The sequence below is a fragment of the Bufo bufo genome, chromosome 4 (assembly GCF_905171765.1).
Source record: "Bufo bufo chromosome 4, aBufBuf1.1, whole genome shotgun sequence".
NCBI classification, from domain to species: domain Eukaryota; kingdom Metazoa; phylum Chordata; class Amphibia; order Anura; family Bufonidae; genus Bufo; species Bufo bufo.
In genome coordinates, this window is record NC_053392.1 from 633,772,819 (window position 1) to 633,800,360 (window position 27,542).

At 44.5% G+C, this 27,542-nt stretch overlaps 1 protein-coding gene across 1 annotated transcript in view; it reads right to left on the minus strand.

Moving 5' to 3' along the window:
* Nucleotides 1-27,542, minus strand: part of TTBK1 (tau tubulin kinase 1) — a 204,998-nt gene that overhangs the window by 99,551 nt on the left and 77,905 nt on the right. The window lies entirely within an intron of this gene.

Genomic DNA, 27,542 nt, shown 5'->3' on the forward strand with positions numbered 1-27,542 from the left:
TTACTGGCGGCTCCTGGATCCAAAACCAGTGACCTTTCGCTTGGGAATCCACCTAACAACACTCTGAGCTATTAGGGAATGTGAGGACAGGCTGTAATTTGTGTAAACAAGAAGAAGATTGTTCCACCACCAGGAGCAGAACAGAACAATGCAGTTACACTGACAAGCAAAAGAATAACAATGCAGTTACATGAGAAGGATCTGCAGAACTAATCATATGCTGAATAGCTGCAAGTCCAATGTATGTGTGCGATAGCCGAGATGGTTGTCTATATAATGATGGGAGTCTCACGTCCGAAGCTGCAGTGGATGATGAGATATGGAGCCTGAAAGTCACAAGTTCTAAACATTGTTACCCTTCTGCTCATCAGTGTATGTATGGGAAATATATGGGGTTTATATGGGATATATTACAGTGCTTTGATAAAGTATTCATACTCCTTGAACTTTTCCACATTTTTTCACGTTACACCCACAAACCTTATGGGGTTTTCTGAGATTTTGATACTGATGACATCCGCCCCAGTCTAAAGTCTTTTGCAGCCTCTACCAGGTTTTCCTCCAGGATTGCCCTGTATTTAGCTCCATCCATCTTCCCATCACCTCTGACCAGCTTCCCTGTCCCTGCTGAAGAAAAGCCTCCCCCCAGCATGATGCCACCACCGCCATGTGTCACGGTGGGGATGGTGGGTTCAGGAGGATGTGCAGGGTTAGTTTTCCACCACACACAGTGTTTTGCATTTAGGCCAAAAAGTTCACCTTTGGTCTCCTCTGACCCGAGCACCTTCTTCTACATGTTTGCTGTGTTCTCTACATAGCGTGTGGCAAACTGCAGACGAGACTTCTTATGGCTTCTTTCAGAGATGTCTTTCTTCTTGCCAGTCTTCCATAAAGGCCAAATTGGTGGAGTACGTGACTAATAGTTGTCCTGGGGACAGAGTCTCCCACCTGAGCTGTGGATCTCTGCAGCTCTTCCATAGTGACCATGGGCCTCTAATTAGTGCTTCTTGTCTGGTCTGTCAGTTTAGGTGGATGGCCATGTCTTGGTAGGTTTGCAGTGTGCCATACTCCTTCCAGTTACAAATTATGGATTGAACAGTTCTCCATGAGATGTTCAGAGCTTGGGATATTTTATATAACCTAGCCCTGCTTTACACTTCTCCACAACTTTATCCCTGACCCTGTCTGGTGTGTTCCTTGGTTTTCATGATGAGGTTTCAACAAACCTCTGAGGCCTTCACAGAACAGCTGGAGTTATACTAAAATTACATTACACACATGTGGACTCAATTTACTAATGAGGTGACTTCTAGAAAACCATGTCTCATTTTCTTTTACCTACGGTACTTGGTACTTTGTGTTGGTAGATCACATAAAATACATTTGTGGCAGTAACGAGAAAAAGTTTGGAAAAGTTCAAGAGGTATAAGGCACTGTCTATATGGGATTATGAAGAATTATATAGAGAATTGAGGGGGCACTCACAAAAGGGATCACTAGATAGATGTAGTACAGATATTTATTAATAGTATTAAGAACATCCCCTAAAAATCACTAAAACATATATAAAATAAATATGCACTGACAATATTCGCTGACAATATTCCTGACACCAAACTCTAAAGATGAATTAGGGATTGCCGACAATGTGATATAATAACACGGTAATTGTCCCAATAAGAGTTCTGTTCCACCCAGGTGCAGGGATAAGGTCAATGGTAATGCAATTGATACCGGCCTGTTGGTGCGGTGATAGTGCTGATGTCCCTTTATCCGTTTAGGACATACAGAGGTATATGGGATTATGTGTATGGGATTTATATGGGTTGTGTATGGAATATATACAGCGTGTGTGAATATAGATACATATGGGGCGTATATAGATGTACATGGGATATAGATGGGTTGTGTATGGGATTTATATGGGGTGTACAGTATATCTGGTATATACAGGGTGAATATGGGATATATGTGGGGTATATTGTGTGAACAATTATTAGGCAGGTGAATATTTTGACCATATCATCATTTTTCTGTACATTATCCATCTTCAAGCTGTATAAACTTTGATGCTTATTGGATTGAAGCAAATCCCTTTAGTGTGCCGAAAAGAATAAAAGTAAAATGGAGGAGAAATTTAAAAATGTAGATTTTTTTTTTTTTTTTGCAGATCTTCCATTTTAATCCATTTTTACTGTAAACCATCTATGGTTAACATCAAGCAGTTACAGAAACATCCTTAAGTGGTCATCTACTGCTATACAGGCACACTGCAAGGCTCAGAAGGGAAGGAGCGTCATATAGCTTTTGGAGGGCAGATTTCACTGGGATAACCCACTGATGCAACCCAACAGTGAAAATCCCAACAGGCATTGGGACTTTGTTGTTACCCCGCAACAGCATTTTAAAAGATTTTAGATACACTTGGATGTGAAAATGAAAAATTACATATTTTACAAGAAAACTATATTTTAGGCCCAAGTTTGTCATTTCCACAAAGGGCAACAGGAGAAAATGCACCCCAAAATTGTTTTCACCCATTTTCTCCTGAATACGGTAAGACCCCGTACATGTTTGTAAAGGGCTGTAGGGATGCACAGCAAGGATCAGAAGGGAAGGAATGCCATATGGCTTTTGGAGCGCAGATGTTGTTGGAATGGTTTTAGGGTGCCATGTTGCAATTTGTAAACCTCCAAAAAGTGACCCCATTTTGAAAACAACACTCCTCACGGAATTAATTGAGGGATGTACTATGACATCATAGTTCTTTCATAGAAGTTCAAAAAAACACTTTTTCAAGTAAAATGCTGCTTTATCCCAGGATATTGCATTTTCACAAAGGTTAACAAGAGAAAAAATCACCTCACAAATTGTTACCCATTTTCTCCTGAATATGGGAACACCCCCCTATGTGGTCATAAACTGCTGTATGGACACACTAACGGGTCCTCAGAAAGGAAGGAGCGCCATGTGCATTTGAGGCCTAGTTTAGTGATTTATACCACACTGACAACAACTGCAGAGGCTCTGACGTGAAGTAAAAAAAGAAACCTAGAAACATAGAATGTGTCGGCAGATAAGAACCATTTGCCCATCTAGTCTGCCCAATATACTGAATACTATGGATAGCCCCCGGCCCTATCATATATGAAGGATGGCCTTAGTCCTATCCCATGCATGCTTAACCTCCTCCACTGTATTTTGCAGCTACCACTTCTGCAGGAAGGCTATTCATGCATCCACTACTCTCTCAGTAAAAGTAATACTTCCTGATATTACTTTTAAACCTTTGCCCCTCTAATGTAAAACTATGTCCTCTTGTAGCAGTTTTTCTTCTTGTAAATCTTCCTCGTCCTCTTTTACCTTGTTGATTCCCTTTATGTATTTAGCAGTTTCTCTCATCTCCCCTCTGTCTCGTCTTTCTTCCAAGCTATACATGTTAAGGTCCTTTAATCTTTCCTGGTAATTTTTATCCTGCAATCCATGTAACCAGTTTAGTAGCTCTTCTCTGAACTCTCTCCAAAGTATCAGTATCCTTCTGAGATATGGTCTCCAGTACTGAGCACAATACTCCAGATGAGGTCTCACTAGTGCTCTGTAGAGCGGCATGAGCACCTCCCTGTGTCTACTGGTAATGCCTCTCCCCATACACCCCAGCATTCTGCTAGCATCTCCTGCTGCTCTATGACATGGTCTGCCTACCTTTAAGTCTTCTGAAATAATGACCCCTAAATCCCTTTCCTCAGATACTGAGGTTAGGACTGGATCACTGATTGTATATTCTGCTCTTGGGTTTTTACGCCCCAGGAGCATTATCTTGCATTTATCAACATTACATTTTAGTTGCCAGATTTTTGACCATTCCTCTAGTTTTCCTAAATCCTCTTCCATTTGGTGTATCCCTCCAGGAACATCAACCCTGTTACAAATCTTTGTGTCATCAGCAAAAAGACAAACCTTACCATCGAGGCCTTCTGCAATTTCACTGATAAAGATATTAAACAATATGGGTCCCAGAACAGACCCCTGAGGTACCCCACTGGTAACAAGACCTTGGTCTGAATATACTCCATTGACTACAACCCTCTGCTGTCTGTCCCTCAGCCACTGCCTAATCCATTCAACAATATGGGAGTCCAAGCCCAAAGACTGCAGTTTATTGATAAGCCTTCTATGTGGGACAGTATCAAAAGCCTTACTAAGGCCCAGATAAGCGATGTCTACTGCACCTCCTCATTTTAGAAACCACACTCATCACAGAATTTACTAAGGGGTGGAGTGAACATTTAGGACCCTACAGGTATTAAATGCACTGTATTGCTTTCAATATATGTAAGTGCATACCTGCTTCAGCTTCGCTGTATTTCTTTTGCGCGTTCCAAGTATCATTGCTGTATAGGTAGGTGTATATAGTAGTGGGATAAGGAGCCCTATGTTCTGTCTTCAAACATGAGCTTGCCTCGGCCGTGGCAATGCTCAAAGTTTGACTACTAGTTCGCACTGGGTTTCGAGCTCCATTGACCGTCACTGAACTATGTGTACGAATGCCCAGGAGACTCAAAACCCAACGCGTTTCGGTTAAAACGTTATCCTTCGCCAGGGTTACGGACATCCTGCTTATGATGTCATTATATAGGGTATCTTACTCTCCCATTTTTACTTATACCTATCTGCGTCAATCAAATGCAAATTACTCAATTTCTGACATATTACATATTTATAATAGCCACAGAAAATATGATGGTCATCCCCTTTCTAGACACTATAAGGAGAAACACAGGGGTTTAAGTGTGGGAACTTTATTCGGTGGGATCGAAATTGTTAGGAGAGACAAGAGGGGGGGAGGGGGAGATTTTATCAAAAAAAATGTCTAAAGCAGAAACAACGTACCTAGTTCAGTAACGGCACACGGCGCTCAAAACCAAGCGCGAACTAGTAGTCAAACTTTGAGCATTGCCACCGGCCGAGGCAAGCTCGTGTTGAAGACAGAAGATAGGGCTCCTTATCCCACTACTATATACACCTACCTATACAGCAAGATACTTGGCACGCGCAGAAGAAATACAGCGAAGCTGAAGCAGGTATGCACTTACATATTTAAAAGCAATACAGTGAATTTAATACCTGTTGGGTCTAAATGTTCACTCCACCCCTTGGTAAATTCTGTGATGGGTAAGGTTTCTAAAATGGGGTCATTTCTTGGCGGTTTCTTTTTTTACTTCACTTCAGAGCCTCTGCAGTTGTCGGCCAGTGCGGTATAAATCACCAAACTAGGCCTCAAATGCACATGGCGCTCCTTCCCTTCTGAGACCCGTAGTGTGTCCATACAGCAGTTTACGACCACATAGGGGGTGTTCCCATATTCAGGAGAAAATGGGTAACAATTTGTGAGGTGATTTTTCTCTTGTTAACCCTTGTGAAAAATGCAAGATCTGGGGTTAAAGCAATATTTTACCTGAAAAAAGTGTTTCTAACTTCTATGAAAGAACTATTGTGTCATGGTACATCCCTCAATTAATTCCGTGAGGAGTGTTGTTTTCAAAATGGGGTCACTTTTTGGAGGTTTACAAAATGCAACATGGCACCCTAAAACCATTCCAACAAAATCTGCGCTCCAAAAGCCATATGGCAAGCAAGATACTTGTCACGCGCAAAAGAAATACAGCGAAGCTGAAGCAGGTATGCACTTACATATTTGAAAGCAATATGGTGTTTATGGAGATAGTATCGCGCAGAACCACAATATTTTTATCATTTTGTGCCTTTTTGCAGTACTGACCATACTACTGCGGTACCGCAGCGTTAGAAATAAAATATAGAGGAGTAAGCGCCAGTGAATAGCAGTGATTAGGTATTAAATTCACAACACAATGTGCAAAGTGAGGACATCAGAAGAGAAGGATTTAAGTGCTCTGATATCAGACTGCTTCAAAATGAGTGCACAGGATGGAGAGGCAAAGGGAAAGCAAGTAGGGTGCTTGGCTGTATAGCTAGCGGTATAACCAGTAGGAAACGAGAGATTGTGATCCCACTCTACAGAGCGTTAGCGAGACCACATCTGGAATACTGGGTCCAGTTCAGGAGACTACACCTAAAAAAAAGACATGGATGAAATGGAACGGGTGCAGAGACGGGCTACGAAAATGGTGGAGGGTCTTAAGCATCAAACATAACAGGAGAGACTTAAAGAGGAACTTTCACCGGTCCTGATATTATCATGCAGGGTATGGCATACTGATGGCATTGAGATCACTTACTATTTTCCCTATGCGCTGCTTCCGTTCCCCCCGCTGTGCCACCCCATTCTGGTGTTCCCGCCTGGTATGTAAATTCATTCCATCAGTATAGGGAGGAGATGGCCGTGTTTCTCAAGGGGCATCTCCTCCCTAGCTGTGAGATGGCCCAATCCCAGCAGAGAGCGTCACAGCCAGGGAGAAGGTAAGCTTTTTTTCCTCCATGGCTGTGAGGAGCTCCGTTGCGTTGGGCAGCTTATAGCCAGGGAGAAGGAGATGTCCCCTGAGAAACAGGCCATCTCCTCACGCCCCTGTACCGATGGTATGGATTTACATACCAGGTGGAAAACCAGAACGGGGGGCACAACGGAGGAACGGAGCAGCACATAGGGAAAATAGTAAGCGATCTCACATGCTATCAGCATGCCCCACCCTGCCAGCTATTTACATGATAATGTCAGACCGGTGAAAGGTCCTCTAAAAGAACATAATCTGTATAGCCTTGAGGAAAGAAGGGAAAGAGGCGACATGACCAAAACCTTTAAATGTGTTACACAAAGAAAGAAGGGAAAGGGGCAACATGATCGAAACCTTAATGTGTTACACAAGGAAAGAAGGGAAAGGGCAATGTGAGGAATTGTGGAATTATGATCCAATTCAGCCATTTGCTGTCAGATAGCAGAGGGAGTGAACTCCGCAGGGGGTCCTGGGCTTCAAGCAAGCCACATGCGTACAATTCAAACCTCACTCAGCCAGCACGGAGGCCAATTCATCCTACAGGAAAACACCCCTGTAGGGGTCCTCAGCATACGCCCAGATCACTCAAATCCATCAGACATCTAGGAACCGGGGATTCATAAGGATTATGAATTGCCCGTCCATCACAGACATAAACCAGTTATATATCTGCGACCCTGGGTGCCAAGACGGACATGCCCCTGGTCGAGTTTGGTGGGGGTCGGGTGCCGGGAAGGGAGATACAGAGATCTCTCAGCAGGAACCTACATATAACCGCACAATGTTTGGTCTCCACCTGTACCCGGAACCAAGACGGACCCGTTGGTCCCAGAACAATCTCCCTGTGACCTTCTGACCTGGAGCTATGGGCCATAATGGATGTTGTGGGTCTTTGGCTACCAGGACAAGGAAGGGTGAAAAGGCCCATGCAGGCCAGAGGCCAGGGTCTTTTTCTGAAGGGGGTCATATCGAGTAATGTGTTTGGAGGGACGTGGACAAACTGCTGAAATCGCTGCCTCCATGTGACTACAGCCAAGCATTACAGCACCCCAGAACTCATCATAACCCAAAGGACGACTCATCCATCTGTTAACTGACCCTTGCTCTGTTTAACTCTATTTTATCATACCGCCTGTATTTGCACATCCGACCACTGTATGTATCGTGTATTGTCTAGTGCACACTTCAGGCAATTAAATATATAATTTAATCTTGTGCTGTTCTTGTATCTCAATCAGGAATTCCCACGTCTGTGTTTCGGCCTAGTTATACGCTACTGTGGGTTGGTTTCTCACCCTATATAATCCCGTTAGTGGACCTGGCTTTTATCAAGCAAGGAACTGGTGGCAGTCTACCAGGCTGAGAAAGCGCTGTTTCACTGGGGCAGTGAAAAGGCTCTCTCAGCTTGTCAGGATTGTGAGCGAGTGTGGAGTTACGCCGGAGGCCGTGTGGACCACCGACTCTCAGCCTCCTGCCCGCATGGACAGGAGGCATCTGTGTAAACTGTATCAAGCGGACCTTATGTGCTCCCAGGGAAGGTGTAATGTCATGTCTTGGAAACCAGTGACTAAAATGTATCTCATGAGCTCGATGTAGTTAACGTCAAGCGGGGAAGCGAGGTGCGGTATTCGTCACAGGCAACATGATCAAAACCTTTGTATATGTTACACGAGGAAAGAAGGGAAAGGGGGGACATGATCAAAACCTTTGTATATGTTACACGAGGAAAGAAGGGAAAGGGGGGACATGATCGAAACCTTCATATATGTTACACAAGGAAAGAAGGAAAAGGGGGACATGACCGAAACCTTTATATATGTTACAAGAGTGAAAGAGAGGGAAAGGGGCAACATGATCAAAACCTTCGTATATGTTACACAAGGAAAGAAGGGGGGGGGGACATGATCGAAACCTTCATATATGTTACACGAGGAAAGAAGGGAAAGGGGCGACATGACCGAAACCTTCATATATGTTACACAAGGAAAGAAGGGAAAGGGGCGACATGATCGAAACTTTTATATGTGTTACACGAGGAAAGAAGGGAAAGGGGCGACATGATCAAAACCTTCGTATATGTTACACATAGGAAAGAAGGGAAAATGGGGACATGACCGAAACCTTCATTATATGTTACAAGAGGAAAGAAGGGAAAGGGGGCGACATGATCGAAACCTTCATAATGTTACACGAGGAAAGAAGGGAAAGGGGCGACATGACCGAAACCTGTTATATGGGTTACACGAGGAAAGAATGGAAAGGGGCGACATGACCGAAACCTTTAGATATGTTACACAGGAAAGAAGGGAAAGGGGCGACATGACCGAAACCTTCATATATGTTTACACGAGGAAGAGAAGGGAAAGGGCAACATGAGCATAAACCTTCGTATATGTTACACAAGGAAAGAAGGGAAAGGGGGGACATGATCGAAACCTTCATATATGTTACACGAGGATAGAAGGGAAAGGGGCAACATGACCGAAACCTTCATATATGTTACACGAGGAAAGAAGTGATAGGGCCGACATGGACTTAACCTTCATGAGATGGTTACACGTGAAATGAAGGGAAAGGGGCAACATGATCTAATACCTTCATAGATGTTACACGAGGAAAGAAAGGGAAAGGGCGACATGAGCGAAACCGTCATTATAGATGGTACACGAGGAAAGATGGGGAAAGGGCCGTCATGGAGCGCAACCTTCATATATGTACTCGAGGAAAGAAGGGAAAAGGGCGACATGACCGAAACCTTCATATATATGTGGATACTCGTGGAAAGAAGGGGAAAGGGCAACATGATCAAAACCTTTACATATGTTACACGAGGAAAGAAGGGAAAGGGGCGACATGACCGAAACCTTCATATATGTTACACGAGGAAAGAAGGGAAAGGGGCAACATGATCAAAACCTTCGTATATGTTACACAAGGAAAGAAGGGAAAGGGGGGACATGATCGAAACCTTCATATATGTTACACGAGGAAAGAAGGGAAAGGGGCGACATGACTGAAACCTTCATATATGTTACACGAGGAAAGAAGGGAAAGGGGCAACATGATCAAAACCTTTATATATGTTACACGAGGAAAGAAGGGAAAGGGGCGACATGACTGAAACCTTCATATATGTTACACGAGGAAAGAAGGGAAAGGAGCAACATGATCAAAACCTCTATATATATGTTACACGAGGAAAGAAGGGAAAGGGGCGACATGACCGAAACCTTCATATATGTTACACGAGGAAAGAAGGGAAAGGGGCGACATGATCGATACCTTTATATATGTTACACGAGAAAAGAAGGGAAATATATGTGTTATATGTGTTACACGAGGAAAGAAGGGAAAGGGGGGACATGATCGAAACCTTCATATATGTTACACGAGGAAAGAAGGGAAAGGGGCGACATGATCGAAACCTTTATATATGTTACACGAGGAAAGAAGGGAAAGGGGCGACATGATCGAAACCTTTATATATGTTACACGAGGAAAGAAGGGAAAGGGGCGACATGATCGAAACCTTTATATATGTTACACAAGAAAAGAAGGGAAAGGGGGACATGATCGAAACCTTATATATGTTACACGAGGAAAAAGGGAAATATATTTATAGGTGTTACACGAGGAAAGAAAGGAAAGGGGCGACATGATTGAAACCTTCATATATGTTACATGAGGAAAGAAGGGAAATAATCGAAACCTTTATATGTTACACGAGGAAAGAAGGGAAAGGGGCGACATGATGAAACCTTTATATATGTTACACGAGGAAAGAAGGGAAAGGGGGACATGACCGAAACCTTTATATATGTTACACGAGGAAAGAAGGGAAAGGGCCGACATGATCGATACCTTTATATATGTTACACAAGAAAAGAAGGGAAAGGGGCGACATGATCGAAAGCTTTATATATGTTACACAAGAAAGAAGGAAAGGGCGACATGATCGATACCTTTATATATGTTACACGAGGAATGAAGAGAAAAGGGCGACATGACCGAAACCTTTATATATGTTACACAAGAAAAGAAGGTAAAGGGGCGACATGATCGAAACCTTTATATATGTTACACGAGGAAAGAAGGGAAAGGGGCGACATGATCGAAACCTTTACATATGTTACACGAAGAAAGAAGGGAAAGGGGCGACATGATCGAAACCTTTATATATGTTACACGAGGAAAGAAGGGAAAGGGGCGACATGACCGAAACCTTTATATATGTTACACAAGAAAAGAAGGGAAAGGGGCGACATGATCGAAACCTTTATATATGTTACACGAGGAAAGAAGGGAAAGGGGCGACATGATCGAAACCTTTATATGTTACACAAGAAAAGAAGGGAAAGGGCGACATGATCGAAAACCTTTATATATGTTACACAAGAAAGAAGGGAAAAGGGGCGACATGATCGAAACCTTTACATATGTTACACGAAAGAAGGAAAGGGCGACATGATCGAAAACTTTATATATGTTACACAAGGAAAGAAGGGAAAGGGCGACATGACCGAAACCTTTATATATGTTACACAAGAAAAGAAGAAAAGGGGCGACATAATGGAAACCTTTATATATGTTACACAAGGAAAGAAGGGAAAGGGGCGACATGACCGAAACCTTCATATATGTTACACGAGGAAAGAAGGGAAAGGGGCAACATGATCAAAACCTTCGTATATGTTACACGAGGAAAGAAGGGAAAGGGGCAACATGACCGAAACCTTCGTATATGTTACACTAGGAAAGAAGGGAAAGGGGCAACATGATCAAAACCTTATATATGTTACACGAGGAAAGAAGGGAAAGGGGCGACATGACGAAACCTTCATATATGTTACACGAGGAAAGAAGGGAAAGGGGCAACATGATCAAAACCTTCATATATGTTACCGAGGAAAGAAGGGAAAGGGGCGACATGATTGAAACCTTATATATGTTACACAAGAAAGAAGGGAAAGGGCGACATGATCGAAACCTTTACATATGTTACACGAGGAAAGAAGGGAAAGGGGCGACATGACTGAAACCTTCATATATGTTACACTAGGAAAGAAGGAAAAGGGGCAACATGATCAAAACCTTTATATGTGTTACACGAGGAAAGAAGGGAAAGGGGCGACATGATCAAAACCTTTATATATGTTACACGAGGAAAGAAGGGAAAGGGGCAACATGACCGAAACCTTATATATGTTACACGAGGAAAGAAGGGAAAGGGGCAACATGATTGAAACCTTTATATATGTTACACGAGGAAAGAAGGGAAAGGGGCAACATGATCGAAACTTTTATATGTGTTACACGAGGAAAGAAGGGAAACGGGCGACATGATTGAAACCTTTATATATGTTACACAAGAGGAAAGAAGGGAAAGGGGCAACATGACCGAAACCTTTATATATGTTACACGAGGAAAGAAGGGAAAGGGGCAACATGACAAAACCTTTGTATATGTTACACAGAAAGAAGGGAAAGGGGGACATGATAGAAACCTTTATATGTTACACGAGGAAAGAAGGGAAAGGGGCGACATGACTGAAACCTTTATATATGTTACACGAGGAAAGAAGGGAAAGGGGCAACATGATCGAAACCTTCATATATGTTACACGAGGAAAGAAGGGAAACGGGCGACATGACGAAACCTTTATAATGTTACACGAGGAAAGAAGGGAAAGGGGCAACATGATCGAAACCTTCATATATGTTACACGAGGAAAGAAGGGAAAGGGCGACATGACTGAAACCTTTATATATGTTACACGAGGAAAGAAGGGAAAGGGGCGACATGACCGAAACCTTTATATATGTTACACGAGGAAAGAAGGGAAAGGGGCAACATGATCGAAACTTTTATATGTGTTACACGAGGAAAGAAGGGAAACGGGCGACATGATTGAAACCTTTATATATGTTACACGAGGAAAGAAGGGAAAGGGGCAACATGACCGAAACCTTCATATATGTTACACGAGGAAAGAAGGGAAAGGGGCAACATGATCAAAACCTTTGTATATGTTACACAAGAAAAGAAGGGAAAGGGGGACATGATCGAAACCTTTATATATGTTACACGAGGAAAGAAGGGAAAGGGGCAACATGACCGAAACCTTCATATATGCTACACGAGGAAAGAAGAGAAAGGGGCGACATGACTGAAACCTTCATATATGTTACACGAGGAAAGAAGGGAAAGGGGCAACATGATCGAAACCTTCATATATGTTACACGAGGAAAGAAGGGAAAGGGGCAACATGATCGAAACCTTCATATATGTTACAAGAGGAAAGAAGGGAAAGGGGCGACATGACTGAAACCTTCATATATGTTACACGAGGAAAGAAGGGAAAGGGGCAACATGATCGAAACCTTTATATATGTTACACGAGGAAAGAAGGGAAACGGGCGACATGACTGAAACCTTTATATATGTTACACGAGGAAAGAAGGGAAAGGGGCGACATGATCGAAACCTTTGTATATGTTACACGAGAAAAGAAGGGAAAGGGGCGACATGATCGAAACCTTCATATATGTTACACGAGGAAAGAAGGGAAAGGGGCAACATGATCGAAACCTTCATATATGTTACACGAGGAAAGAAGGGAAACGGGCGACATGATCGAAACCTTCATATATGCTACACGAGGAAAGAAGGAAAAGGGGGACATGACCGAAACCTTTATATATGTTACACGAGGAAAGAAGGGAAAGGGGGACATGACCGAAACCTTTATATAATAACCCTGCACACGAGGAAAGAAGGGAAAGGGGCGACATGACCGAAACCTTTATATATGTTACACGAGGAAAGAAGGGAAAGGGGCGACATGACTGAAACCTTTATATATGTTACACGAGGAAAGAAGGGAAAGGGGGACATGACCGAAACCTTTATATAATAACCCTGCACACGAGGAAAGAAGGGAAAGGGGCGACATGACCGAAACCTTTATATATGTTACACGAGGAAAGAAGGGAAAGGGGCGACATGATAAAAAACCTTTATATATGTTACACGAGGAAAGAAGGGAAATATATGTGTTATATGTGTTACACGAGGAAAGAAGGGAAAGGGGCGACATGACCGAAACCTTCATATATGTTACACAAGGAAAGAAAGGAAAGTGGCGACATGATCGAAACCTTCATATATGTTACACGAGGAAAGAAGGGAAAGGGGCGACATGATCAAAACCTTCATATATGTTACACGAGAAAAGAAAGGAAAGTGGCGACATGATTGAAACCTTTATATAAGTTACACGAGGAAAGAAGGGAAAGGGGGACATGATCGAAACCTTCATATATGTTACAAGAGGAAAGAAGGGAAAGGGGGACATGATCGAAACCTTCATATATGTTACACGAGGAAAGAAGGGAAAGGGGCGACATGATCGAAACCTTCATATATGTTACACGAGGAAAGAAGGGAAAGGGGCGACATGATCGAAACCTTTATATATGTTACACGAGGAAAGAAGGGAAAGGGGCGACATGATAAAAAACCTTTATATATGTTACACGAGGAAAGAAGGGAAATATATGTGTTATATGTGTTACACGAGGAAAGAAGGGAAAGGGGCGACATGACCGAAACCTTCATATATGTTACACAAGGAAAGAAAGGAAAGTGGCGACATGATCGAAACCTTCATATATGTTACACGAGAAAAGAAAGGAAAGGGGGACATGATCGAAACCTTTATATAATAACCCTGCACACTAATGGCTCCATAATAACCCAGCACACTAATGGCTCCATGATAACCCTGCACACTAATGGCTCCATAATAACCCTGCACACTAATGGCTCCATAATAACCGAGCACACTAATGGCTCCATAATAACCCTGAACACTAATGGCTCCATAATAACCCTGCAAACTAATAGCTCCATAATAACCGAGCACACTAATGGCTCCATAATAACCCAGCACACTAATGGCTCCATAATAACCCTACACACTAATGGCTCCATAATAACCCTGCACACTAATGGTTCCATAATAACCCTGCACACTAATGGCTCCATAATAACCCTGCACACTAATGGCTCCATAATTACCCTGCACACTAATGGCTCCATAATAACCCAGCACACTAATGGCTCCATAATAACCCTACACACTAATGGCTCAATAATAACCCTGCACACTAATGGCTCCATAATAACCCAGCACACTAATGGCTCCATGATAACCCTGCACACTAATGGCTCCAAAAAAAAACTGCACACTAATGGCTCCATAAAAACCCTGCACACTAATGGCTCCATAATAACCCAGCACACTAATGGCTCCATAATAAACGAGCACACTAATGGCTCCATAATAACCGAGCACACTAATGGCTCCATAATAACCCAGCACACTAATGGCTCCATAATAACCCAGCACACTAATGGCTCCATAACAACCCAGCACACTAATGGCTCCATAATAACCGAGCACACTAATGGCTCCATAATAACCCTGAACACTAATGGCTCCATAATTACCGAGCACACTAATGGCTCCATAATAACCCAGCACACTAATGGCTCCATAATAACCGAGCACACTAATGGCTCCATAATAACCCTGAACACTAATGGCTCCATAATTACCGAGCACACTAATGGCTCCATAATAACCCAGCACACTAATGGCTCCATAATAACCCTGCACACTAATGGCTCAATAATAACCCTGCACACTAATGGCTCCATAATAACCCTGCACACTAATGGCTCCATGATAACCCTGCACACTAATGGCTCCATAATAACCCAGCACACTAATGGCTCCATAATAACCCAGCACACTAATGGCTCCATAATAACCCAGCACACTAATGGCTCCAAAAAAAAACTGCACACTAATGGCTCCATAAAAACCCTGCACACTAATGGCTCCATAATAACCCAGCACACTAATGGCTCCATAATAACCGAGCACACTAATGGCTCCATAATAACCCTGAACACTAATGGCTCCATAATAACCGAGCACACTAATAGCTCCATAATAACCCAGCACACTAATAGCTCCATAATAACCCAGCACACTAATGGCTCCATAATAACCCTGCACACTAATGGCTCCATAATAACCCTGCACACTAATGGCTCCATAATAATCCTGAACACTAATGGCTCCATAATAACCCAGCACACTAATGGCTCCATAATAACCCTGCACACTAATGGCTCCATAATAACCCTGCACACTAATGGCTCCATGATAACCCTGCACACTAATGGCTCAATAATAACCCTGCACACTAATGGCTCCATAATAACCCAGCACACTAATGGCTCCAAAATAACCCTACACACTAATGGCTCAATAATAACCCAGCACACTAATGGCTCCATGATAACCCTGCACACTAATGGCTCCAAAAAAAACTGCACACTAATGGCTCCATAAAAACCCTGCACACTAATGGCTCCATAAAAACCCTGCACACTAATGGCTCCATAATAACCCTACACACTAATGGCTCCATAATAACCGAGCACACTAATGGCTCCAAAAAAAACTGCACACTAATGGCTCCATAAAAACCCTGCACACTAATGGCTCCATAATAACCCAGCACACTAATAGCTCCATAATAACCCAGCACATAATGGCTCCATAATAACCCTGCACACTAATGGCTCCATAATAACCCTGCACACTAATGGCTCCATAATAACCCTGCACACTAATGGCTCCATAATAATCCTGAACACTAATGGCTCCATAATAACCCAGCACACTAATGGCTCCATAATAACCCTACACACTAATGGCTCAATAATAACCCAGCACACTAATGGCTCAATAATAACCCTGCACACTAATAGCTCCATAATAACCCTGCACACTAATGGCTCCAAAAAAAAACTGCACACTAATGGCTCCATAAAAACCCTGCACACTAATGGCTCCATAATAACCGAGCACACTAATGGCTCCATAATAACCGAGCACACTAATGGCTCCATAATAACCAAGCACACTAATAGCTCCATAATAACCCAGCACACTAATGGCTCCATAATAACCCTGCACACTAATGGCTCCATAATAACCCTGCACACTAATGGCTCCATAATAATCCTGAACACTAATGGCTCCATAATAACCCAGCACACTAATGGCTCCATAATAACCCTACACACTAATGGCTCAATAATAACCCAGCACACTAATGTCTCCATAATAACCCTGCACACTAATGGCTCCATAATAACCCTGCACACTAATGGCTCCATGATAACCCTGCACACTAATGGCTCCATAATAACCCAGCACACTAATGGCTCCATAATAACCCAGCACACTAATGGCTCCATAATAACCCAGCACACTAATGGCTCCATAATAACCCTGCACACTAATGGCTCCAAAAAAAAACTGCACACTAATGGCTCCATAAAAACCCTGCACACTAATGGCTCCATAATAACCCAGCACACTAATGGCTCCATAATAACCGAGCACACTAATGGCTCCATAATAACCCTGAACACTAATAGCTCCATAATAACCCAGCACACTAATAGCTCCATAATAACCCAGCACACTAATGGCTCCATAATAACCCTGCACACTAATGGCTCCATAATAACCCTGCACACTAATGGCTCCATAATATTCCTGAACATAATGGCTCCATAATAACCCAGCACACTAATGGCTCCATAATAAACCCTACACACTAATGGCTCAATAATAACCCAGCACACTAATGGCTCCATAATAACCCTGCACACTAATGGCTCCATAATAACCCTGCACACTAATGGCTCCATGATAACCCTGCACACTAATGGCTCAATAATAACCCTGCACACTAATGGCTCCATAATAACCCAGCACACTAATGGCTCCATAATAACCCTACACACTAATGGCTCAATAATAACCCAGCACACTAATGGCTCCATGATAACCCTGCACACTAATGGCTCCAAAAAAAAACTGCACACTAATGGCTCCATAAAAACCCTGCACACTAATGGCTCCATAAAAACCCTGCACACTAATGGCTCCATAATAACCCAGCACACTAATGGCTCCATAATAACCGAGCACACTAATGGCTCCATAATAACCCTGAACACTAATGGCTCCATAATAACCGAGCACACTAATGGCTCCATAATAACCCAGCACACTAATGGCTCCATAATAAGCCTGCACACTAATGGCTCCATAATAACTCTGAACACTAATGGCCCCATAATAACCGAGCACACTAATGGCTCCATAATAACCGAGCACACTAATGGCTCCATAATAACCAAGCACACTAATAGCTCCATAATAACCCAGCACACTAATGGCTCCATAATAACCCTGCACACTAATGGCTCCATAATAACCCTGCACACTAATGGTTCCATAATAACCGAGCACACTAATGGCTCCATAATAACCCTGAACACTAATGGCTCCATAATAACCGAGCACACTAATGGCTCCATAATAACCCAGCACACTAATGGCTCCATAATAACCCTGCACATGAATGGCTCCATAATAAGCCTGCACACTAATGGCTCCATAATAACTCTGAACACTAATGGCCCCATAATAACCGAGCACACTAATGGCTCCATAATAACCGAGCACACTAATGGCTCCATAATAACCAAGCACACTAATAGCTCCATAATAACCCAGCACACTAATGGCTCCATAATAACCCTGCACACTAATGGCTCCATAATAACCCTGCACACTAATGGTTCCATAATAACGGAGCACACTAATGGCTCCATAATAACCCTGCAAACTAATAGCTCCATAATAACCGAGCACACTAATGGCTCCATAATAACCCAGCACACTAATGGCTCCATAATAACCCTGCACACTAATGGCTCCATAATAATCCTGAACACTAATGGCTCCATAATAACCCAGCACACTAATGGCTCCATAATAACCCTACACACTAATGGCTCAATAATAACCGAGCACACTAATGGCTCCATAATAACCCTGCACACTAATGGCTCCATAATAACCCTGCACACTAATGGCTCCATAATAACCCTACACACTAATGGCTCAATAATAACCCAGCACACTAATGGCTCCATGATAACCCTGCACACTAATGGCTCCATAATAACCCTGCACACTAATGGCTCCATAATAACCCAGCACACTAATGGCTCCATAATAACCCAGCACACTAATGGCTCCATAATAATCCTACACACTAATGGCTCAATAATAACCCAGCACACTAATGGCTCCATGATAACCCTGCACACTAATGGCTCCAAAAAAACTGCACACTAATGGCTCATAAAAACCTGCACACTAATGGCTCCATAAAAACCCTGCACATGAATGGCTCCATAATAAGCCTGCACACTAATGGTTCCATAATAACGGAGCACACTAATGGCTCCATAATAACCCTGCAAACTAATAGCTCCATAATAACCGAGCACACTAATGGCTCCATAATAACCCAGCACACTAATGGCTCCATAATAACCCTGCACACTAATGGCTCCATAATAATCCTGAACACTAATGGCTCCATAATAACCCTACACACTAATGGCTCAATAATAACCCAGCACACTAATGGCTCCATAATAACCCTGCACACTAATGGCTCCATAATAACCCAGCACACTAATGGCTCCATAATAACCCTACACACTAATGGCTCAATAATAACCCAGCACACTAATGGCTCCATGATAACCCTGCACACTAATGGCTCCATAATAACCCTGCACACTAATGGCTCCATAATAACCCAGCACACTAATGGCTCCATAATAACCCAGCACACTAATGGCTCCATAATAATCCTACACACTAATGGCTCAATAATAACCCAGCACACTAATGGCTCCATGATAACCCTGCACACTAATGGCTCCAAAAAAAACTGCACACTAATGGCTCCATAAAAACCCTGCACACTAATGGCTCCATAAAAACCCTGCACATGAATGGCTCCATAATAAGCCTGCACACTAATGGCTCCATAATAACCCAGCACACTAATGGCTCAATAATAACCCAGCACACTAATGGCTCCATGATAACCCTGCACACTAATGGCTCCATGATAACCATGCACACTAATGGCTCCATAATAACCCTGCACACTAATGGCTCCATAATAACCCTGCACACTAATGGCTCCATAATATCCGAGCACACTAATGGCTCCATAATAGCCGAGCACACTAATGGCTCCATAATAACCCAGCACACTAATGGCTCCATAATAACCCAGCACACTAATGGCTCCATAATAAATCTGAACACTAATGGCTCCATACTAACCCTGCACACTAATGGCTCCATAATAACCCTGCACACTAATGGCTCCATAATAACCCTGCACTCTAATGGCTCCATAATAACTCTGGAATACAGGGTGTTTAGGGGATGCTTACCTAATGTGGAGTTACAGTGCTTTCACCAGCAGGATGGAGGTCTTGTCTCAAGGCAAAAATAAGAACTAAGGGATCACGAACAAAACACTGAAGTTATGGGTCCATGGCCAGGTTCTCAATCCCATTAAGAACCTGTGGTCAGTCCTCAAAAGGTAGCTGGACAAAAAAATCAGCCAGGAGGGATCATTTAGGAGGGATCATTTAGGAGGTATCATTTAGGAGGTATCATTTAGGAGGTATCAGTCAGGGGGTATCAGTCAGGGGGTATCAGTCAGGGGGTATCAGTCAGGGGCTATCAGTCAGGGGCTATCAGTCAGGGGCTATCAGTCAGGAGGTGTCAGTCAGGAGGTATCAGTCAGGAGGTATCAGTCAGGAGCTATCAGTCAGGAGGTATCAGTCAGGAGCTGTCAGTCAGGAGCTATCAGTCAGGAGGTGTCAGTCAGGAGGTATCAGTCAGGAGGTGTCAGTCAGGAGCTATCAGTCAGGAGGTATCAGTCAGGAGGTATCAGTCAGGGGCTATCAGTCAGGAGGTGTCAGTCAGGAGCTATCAGTCAGGAGCTATCAGTCAGGAGGTATCAGTCAGGGGCAATCAGTCAGGAGGTATCAGTCAGGAGGTGTCAGTCAGGAGCTATCAGTCAGGAAACATAGAAACATAGAAACATAGAATGTGTCGGCAGATAAGAACCATTTGGCCCATCCAGTCTGCCCAATATACTAAATACTATGGATAGCCCCTGGCCCTATCTTATATGAAGGATGGCCTTATGCCTATCCCATGCATGCTTAAACTCCTCCACTGTATTTGCAGCTACCACTTCTGCAGGAAGGCTATTCCATGCATCCACTACTCTCTCAGTAAAGTAATACTTCCTGATATTACTTTTAAACCTTTGCCCCTCTAATTTAAAACTATGTCCTCTTGTAGCAGTTTTTCTTCTTTTAAATCTTCTCTCCTCTTTTCCCTTGTTGATTCCCTTTATGTATTTAGCAGTTTCTCTCATCTCCCCTCTGTCTCTTCTTTCTTCCAAGCTCTACATGTTAAGTTCCTTTAATCTTTCCTGGTAAGTTTTATCCTGCAATCCATGTACCAGTTTAGTAGCTCTTCTCTGAACTCTCTCCAAAGTATCAATATCCTTCTGGAGATATGGTCTCCAGTACTGAGCACAATACTCCAAATGAGGTCTCACTAGTGCTCTGTAGAGCGGCATGAGCACCTCCCTCTTTCTACTAGTAATGCCTCTCCCTATACACCCAAGCATTCTGCTAGCATTTCCTGCTGCTCTATGACATTGTCTGCCTGCCTTTAAGTCTTCTGAAATAATGACCCCTAAATCCCTTTCCTCAGATACTGAGGTTAGGACTGTATCACTGATTTTATATTCTGCTCTTGGGTTTTTACGGCCCAGGTGCATTATCTTGCACTTATCAACATTAAATTTTAGTTGCCATATTTTTGACCATTCCTTAGTTTCCTAAGTCCTTTTCCATTTGGTGTATCCCTCCAGGAACATCAACCCTGTTACAAATCTTTGTGTCATCAGCAAAAAGACACACCTTACCATCGAGGCCTTCTGCAATTTCGCTGATAAAGATATTAAACAATATGGGTCCCAGAACAGATCCTGAGGTACCCCACTGGTAACAAGACCTTGGTCTGAATATACTCCATTGACTACAACCCTCTGTTGCCTGTCCCTCAGCCACTGCCTAATCCATTCAACAATATGGGAGTCCAAGCCCAAAGACTGCACTTTATTGATAAGCTTTCTATGTGGGACAGTATCAAAAGCCTTACTAAAGTCTAGATAAGCGATGTCTACTGCACCTCCTCCATCTATTATTTTAGTCACCCAATCGAAAAAATCAATAAGATTAGTTTGACATGATCTCCCTGAAGTAAACCCATGCTGTTTTTCATCTTTCAATCCATGGGATTTTAGATGTTCCACAATCCTCTCCTTAAGTATGGTTTCCATTAATTTCCCCACTATTGATGTCAGGCTTACTGGCCTATAGTTGCCCGATTCCTCCCTACTACCTTTCTTATGAATGGGCACAACATTTGCTAATTTCCAATCTTCTGGGACGACTCCTGTTGCCAGCGATTGGTTAAATAAATCTGTTAATGGTTTTGCTAGTTCAACGCTGAGCTCTTTTAATAGCTTTGGGTGTATCCCATCAGGCCCCTGTGACTTATTTGTATTAATTTTAGACAGCTGACTTAGAACCTCTTCCTCTGTAAAGACACATGCATCAAAAGATTCATTAGTCTTCTTTCCTAACTGAGGTCCTTCTCCTTCATTTTCCTTTGTAAAAACTGAACAGAAATATTCATTGAGGCAGTCAGCTAGTTCTTTATCTTCTTCTATATACATTCCTTCTTTTGTTTTTAATTTGGTAATTCCTTGTTTTAGTTTCCTTTTTTCATTTATGTATCTGAAGAATGCCTTCTGGCCTTTTTTTCCTGACTGAGCTAATTTCTCTTCTGCCTGTGCTTTGGAAGCTCTTATAACTTGTTGGCCTCTCTCTGCCTAATCTTATAAATTTGTCTGTCATCCTCGTTTTGTTTTTTTTTATAATTCCTAAATGCTATCTTTTTGTTTTTAATGATTTTGGCCACTTCTGCTGAGTACCACAGTGGTCTCTTCCTTTTTTTGCTTTTACTGACAAGCCTAATGCAATTTTCTGTTGCCTTCAATAGGAGGTGTCAGTCAGGAGCTATCAGTCAGGAGGTATCAGTCAGGAGGTATCAGTCAGGAGGTATCAGTCAGGAGGTATCAGTCAGGAGGTATCAGTCAGGAGGTATCAGTCAGGAGGTATCAGTCAGGAGGTATCAGTCAGGAGGTATCAGTCAGGAGCTATCAGTCAGGAGCTATCAGTCAGGAGCTATCAGTCAGGAGGTATCAGTCAGGAGGTATCAGTCAGGAGCTATCAGTCAGGAGCTATCAGTCAGGGGCTATCAGTCAGGGGCTATCAGTCAGGGGCTATCAGTCAGGAGGTATCAGTCAGGAGGTATCAGTCAGGAGGTATCAGTCAGGAGCTATCAGTCAGGAGCTATCAGTCAGGAGGTATCAGTCAGGAGGTATCAGTCAGGAGGTATCAGTCAGGAGCTATCAGTCAGGAGGTATCAGTCAGGAGGTATCAGTCAGGAGCTATCAGTCAGGAGCTATCAGTCAGGAGCTGTCAGTCAGGAGGTATCAGTCAGGGGCTATCAGTCAGGAGCTATCAGTCAGGAGCTATCAGTCAGGAGGTATCAGTCAGGAGGTATCAGTCAGGAGCTATCAGTCAGGAGCTATCAGTCAGGAGGTATCAGTCAGGAGGTATCAGTCAGGAGGTATCAGTCAGGAGGTATCAGTCAGGAGGTATCAGTCAGGGGTTATCAGTCAGGAGGTATCAGTCAGGAGGTATCAGTCAGGGGTTATCAGTCAGGAGCTATCAGTCAGGGGCTATCAGTCAGGGGGTGTCAGTCAGGGGCTATCAGTCAGGAGGTATCAGTCAGGAGGTATCAGTCAGGAGGTATCAGTCAGGAGGTATCAGTCAGGAGGTATCAGTCAGGAGGTATCAGTCAGGAGGTATCAGTCAGGAGGTATCAGTCAGGAGGTATCAGTCAGGAGGTATCAGTCAGGAGCTATCAGTCAGGTGGTATCAGTCAGGAGGTATCAGTCAGGAGGTATCAGTCAGGAGCTATCAGTCAGGAGCTATCAGTCAGGGGCTATCAGTCAGGGGCTATTAGTCAGGAGGTGTCAGTCAGGGGCTATCAGTCAGGAGGTATCAGTCAGGAGCTATCAGTCAGGAGGTATCAGTCAGGGGCTATCAGTCAGGAGGTATCAGTCAGGAGCTGTCAGTCAGGAGGTGTCAGTCAGGAGCTGTCAGTCAGGAGGTATCAGTCAGGAGCTGTCAGTCAGGAGGTATCAGTCAGGAGGTATCGGTCAGGAGGTGTCAGTCAGGGGCTATCAGTCAGGGGCTATCAGTCAGGAGGTATCAGTCAGGAGGTATCAGTCAGGAGGTGTCAGTCAGGGGGCTATCAGTCAGGGAAGTGTCAGTCAGGGGCTATCAGTCAGGGCTATCAGTCAGGAGGTGTCAGTCGGGCTATCAGTCAGGAGGTATCAGTCAGGGCTATCAGTCAGGGTATCGGTCAGGAGGTATCAGTCAGGAGGTATCAGTCAGGAGCTATCAGTCCGGAGCTATCAGTCAGGAGCTATCAGTCCGGAGCTATCAGTCAGGAGCTATCAGTCAGGAGCTATCAGTCAGGAGCTGTCAGTCAGGAGGTATCAGTCAGGAGCTGTCAGTCAGGAGGTATCAGTCAGGGGTTATCAGTCAGGAGCTATCAGTCAGGAGCTATCAGTCAGGAGCTATCAGTCAGGAGGTATCGGTCAGGAGGTATCAGTCAGGAGGTATCAGTCAGGGGCTATCAGTCAGGAGGTATCAGTCAGGAGGTATCAGTCAGGAGGCTATCAGTCAGGAGGTATCAGTCAGGAGCTGTCAGTCAGGAGCTATCAGTCAGGAGGTATCAGTCAGGAGGTATCAGTCAGGAGCTATCAGTCAGGAGGTGTCAGTCAGGGGCTATCAGTCAGGGGCTATCAGTCAGGAGCTATCAGTCAGGGGCTATCAGTCAGGGGCTATCAGTCAGGAGCTATCAGTCAGGAGGTATCAGTCAGGGGCTTTCAGTCAGGAGGTATCAGTCAGGAGCTATCAGTCAGGGGCTATCAGTCAGGAGCTATCAGTCAGGGGCTATCAGTCAGGAGGTGTCAGTCAGGGGCTATCAGTCAGGGGCTATCAGTCAGGAGGTGTCAGTCAGGGGCTATCAGTCAGGGGCTATCAGTCAGGAGGTGTCAGTCAGGAGGTATCAGTCAGGGGCTATCAGTCAGGAGGTATCGGTCAGGAGGTATCAGTCAGGAGGTATCAGTCAGGGGCTTTCAGTCAGGAGGTATCAGTCAGGAGCTATCAGTCAGGGGCTATCAGTCAGGAGCTATCAGTCAGGGGCTATCAGTCAGGAGGTGTCAGTCAGGGGCTATCAGTCAGGGGCTATCAGTCAGGAGGTGTCAGTCAGGGGCTATCAGTCAGGGGCTATCAGTCAGGAGGTGTCAGTCAGGAGGTATCAGTCAGGGGCTATCAGTCAGGAGGTATCAGTCAGGAGGTATCAGTCAGGAGGTATCAGTCAGGGGCTTTCAGTCAGGAGGTATCAGTCAGGAGCTATCAGTCAGGGGCTATCAGTCAGGAGCTATCAGTCAGGGGCTATCAGTCAGGAGGTGTCAGTCAGGAGCTATCAGTCAGGGGCTATCAGTCAGGAGGTGTCAGTCAGGGGCTATCAGTCAGGGGCTATCAGTCAGGAGGTGTCAGTCAGGAGGTATCAGTCAGGGGCTATCAGTCAGGAGGTATCGGTCAGGAGGTATCAGTCAGGAGCTATCAGTCAGGAGCTATCAGTCAGGAGCTATCAGTCAGGAGCTATCAGTCAGGAGCTATCAGTCAGGAGCTATCAGTCAGGAGCTATCAGTCAGGAGCTATCAGTCAGGGGCTATCGGTCAGGAGGTATCGGTCAGGAGGTATCAGTCAGGAGGTATCAGTCAGGAGCTATCAGTCAGGAGGTATCAGTCAGGAGCTATCAGTCAGGAGCTATCAGTCAGGAGCTATCAGTCAGGAGCTATCAGTCAGGAGCTATCAGTCAGGGGCTATCAGTCAGGAGGTATCAGTCAGGAGCTATCAGTCAGGAGCTATCAGTCAGGAGCTATCAGTCAGGAGCTATCAGTCAGGAGCTATCAGTCAGGAGCTATCAGTCAGGAGCTATCAGTCAGGGGCTATCAGTCAGGAGCTATCAGTCAGGAGCTATCAGTCAGGGGCTATCAGTCAGGAGGTGTCAGTCAGGAGGTATCAGTCAGGAGGTATCAGTCAGGGGGTATCAGTATCAGTCAGGAGCTATCAGTCAGGAGCTATCAGTCAGGAGCTATCAGTCAGGAGCTATCAGTCAGGAGCTATCAGTCAGGGGCTATCAGTCAGGAGCTGTCAGTCAGGAGGTGTCAGTCAGGAGGTATCAGTCAGGAGGTATCAGTCAGGAGGTGTCAGTCAGGAGCTATCAGTCAGGAGGTATCAGTCAGGAGGTGTCAGTCAGGGGCTATCAGTCAGGAGCTATCAGTCAGGGGCTATCAGTCAGGGGCTATCAGTCAGGAGGTATCAGTCAGGAGGTATCAGTCAGGGGCTATCAGTCAGGAGGTGTCAGTCAGGAGGTGTCAGTCAGGAGGTATCAGTCAGGGGCTATCAGTCAGGAGGTATCAGTCAGGAGGTATCAGTCAGGGGGCCATCAGTCAGGAGGTATCAGTCAGGAGGTATCAGTCAGGAGGTATCAGTCAGGAGCTATCAGTCAGGAGCTGTCAGTCAGGAGGTGTCAGTCAGGGGCTATCAGTCAGGAGCTATCAGTCAGGAGCTATCAGTCAGGAGGTATCAGTCAAGGAGGTATCAGTCAGGAGCTATCAGTCAGGAGCTATCAGTCAGGGGCTATCAGTCAGGAGGTATCAGTCAGGAGCTATCAGTCAGGAGGTGTCAGTCAGGGGCTATCAGTCAGGAGGTATCAGTCAGGAGGTATCAGTCAGGAGGTGTCAGTCAGGAGGTATCAGTCAGGAGGTATCGGTCAGGAGGCTATCAGTCAGGAGCTATCAGTCAGGAGGTATCAGTCAGGAGCTATCAGTCAGGAGCTATCAGTCAGGAGCTATCAGTCAGGAGGTGTCAGTCAGGAGGTATCAGTCAGGAGCTATCAGTCAGGAGGTATCAGTCAGGAGGTGTCAGTCAGGAGGTATCAGTCAGGAGCTATCAGTCAGGGGCTATCAGTCAGGAGGTGTCAGTCAGGAGGTATCAGTCAGGAGCTATCAGTCAGGAGGTATCAGTCAGGAGGTATCAGTCAGGAGCTATCAGTCAGGGGCTATCAGTCAGGAGGTGTCAGTGAGGAGCTATCAGTCAGGAGGTGTCAGTCAGGAGGTATCAGTCAGGAGCTATCAGTCAGGAGGTATCAGTCAGGAGGTGTCAGTCAGGGGGCTATCAGTCAGGAGGTATCAGTCAGGAGGTATCAGTCAGGAGGTGTCAGTCAGGAGGTGTCAGTCAGGGGACTATAAGTCAGGAGCTATCAGTCAGGAGGTATCAGTCAGGAGGTATCAGTCAGGAGGTATCAGTCAGGAGGTGTCAGTCAGGAGGTGTCAGTCAGGAGGTATCAGTCAGGGGCTATCAGTCAGGAGGTATCAGTCAGGAGGTGTCAGTCAGGGGGCTATCAGTCAGGAGGTATCAGTCAGGGGCTATCAGTCAGGAGCTATCAGTCAGGAGCTGTCAGTCAGAAGCTGTCAGTCAGGAGGTATCAGTCAGGAGGTGTCAGTCAGGAGCTATCAGTCAGGAGGTATCAGTCAGGAGGTATCAGTCAGGAGGTATCAGTCAGGAGGTGTCAGTCAGGAGCTATCAGTCAGGAGCTGTCAGTCAGAAGCTGTCAGTCAGGAGGTATCAGTCAGGAGGTGTCAGTCAGGAGGTATCAGTCAGGAGGTATCAGTCAGGAGCTATCAGTCAGGAGCTATCAGTCAGGGGCTATCAGTCAGGGGCTATCAGTCAGGGGGTTCTTAGTCAGGAGGTATCAGTCAGGTGGTATCAGTCAGAAGGTATCAGTCAGAAGGTATCA